Genomic DNA, 2,030 nt, shown 5'->3' with positions numbered 1-2,030 from the left:
TACTCTGGAGAACGGACATGGATACAGCCGTGACTGGACATGTGGTTCGCTACAATGTACTCTGGAGAAAGGACTTGGATACAGCCGTGACTGTACATGTGGGGCGCTACAATGTCCGTTCTCTAGAGTACATTGTAGCGACTCCACATGTACAGTCACGGCTATACCCATGTCCGTTCTCCCGAGTACATTGTAGCGAACCACCTGTCCAGTCACGGCTGTAGCCATGTCCGTTCTCCAGAGGTATCCATGTCCTTTCTCCAGAGTAAATTGTAGCGACCCGACATGTACAGTCACGGCTATACCCATGTCCGTTCTCCAGAGGTATCCATGTCCTTTCTCCAGAGTAAATTGTAGCGACCCGACATGTACAGTCACGGCGGTATCCAAGTCCTTTCTCTAGAGTACATTGTAGCGAACCACATGTACAGTCACGATGTCCGTTCTCCAGAGGACATTGGAGCGACCCCACATGTACAGCCCCGGCTGTATCCAAGTCCTTACTCCAGAGTACATTGTAGTGATCTACATGTACAGTCACGGCGGTATCCAAGTCCTTTCTCCAGAGTACCTTGTAGCGAGCCCACATGTACAGTCACGATGTCCGTTCTCCAGAGCACATTGTAGCGACCCCACAGGTACAGTCACGGCTGTAACCACGTCCTTTCTCCAGAGTACCTTGTAGCGACCCCACATCTACAGTCACTGCTGTATCCATGTCCGTTCCCCAGAGTACCTTGTAGCGAGCCCACATGTACAGTCACCGCTGTATCCATGTCCGTTTTCTAGAGTACATTGTAGCGATCCACATGTACAGTCACGGCTATACCCATGTCCGTTCTCCCGAGTACATTGTAGCGAACCACCTGTCCAGTCACGGCTGTAGCCATGTCCGTTCTCCAGACTACATTGTAGCGAACCACATGTACAGTCACGGCGGTATCCAAGTCCTTTCTCTAGAGTACCTTGTAGCGACCCCACATTTACAGTCACGGCTGTATGCATGTCCGTTCTCCAGACTACATTGTAGCGAACCACCTGTCCAGTCACGGCTGTAGCCATGTCCGTTCTCCAGAGGTATCCATGTCCTTTCTCCAGAGGACATTGGAGCGACCCCACATGTACAGTACCCCACATGTACAGTCGCGGCTGTATCCATGTCTGTTCTCTAGAGAACATTGTAGCGAACCACCTGTCCAGTCACGGCTGTAGCCATGTCCGTTCTCCAGACTACATTGTAGCGAACCACCTGTCCAGTCACGGCTGTATCCATGTACGTTCTCCAGAGTACATTGCGACCCACATGTACAGTCACGATGTCCGTTCTCCAGAGGTATCCATGTCCTTTCTCCAGAGGACATTGTAGCGACCCACATGTACAGCCACGGCTGTATCCAAGTCCTTTCCCCAGAGTACATTGTAGCGCCCCACATGTACAGTCACGATGTCCGTTCTCCAGAGGACATTGTAGCGACCCAAATGTACCGTCACGGCTGTAACCATGTCCTTTCCCCAGAGTACCTTGTAGCGACCCCACATGAACAGTCACGGCTGTATCTATGTCCGTTCTCCAGAGAACATTGTAGCGCCCCAAATGTACAGTCACGGCTATACCCATGTCCGTTCTCAAGAGTACATTGTAGCGATCCACATGTACAGTCACGATGTCCGTTCTCCAGAGGACATTGGAGCGACCCCACATGTACAGTACCCCACATGTACAGTCGCGGCTGTATCCATGTCCGTTTTCCCGAGTACATTGTAGCGACCCACATGTACAGCCGTGACTGTACATGTGGGGTCGCTACAAGGTACTCTGGAGAAAGGACATGGTTACAGCCGTGACTGTACATTTGGGTCGCTACAATGTTCTCTGGACAACAGACATGGATACAGCCGTGACTGTACATGTGGGGTCGCTACAATATACTCTGGAGAACGGACATGGGTATAGCCGTAACTGTACATGTGGGTCTCTACAATGTATTCTGGAGAACGGACATGGATACAGCCGTGACTGTACATGTGGG

The sequence above is a fragment of the Mizuhopecten yessoensis genome, unplaced genomic scaffold, assembly GCF_002113885.1.
Source record: "Mizuhopecten yessoensis strain PY_sf001 unplaced genomic scaffold, ASM211388v2 scaffold8131, whole genome shotgun sequence".
Classification (NCBI taxonomy): Eukaryota; Metazoa; Mollusca; class Bivalvia; order Pectinida; family Pectinidae; genus Mizuhopecten; species Mizuhopecten yessoensis.
The sequence above is the reverse complement of the archived record's forward strand: the minus strand, read 5'-3'. Positions refer to the sequence as shown.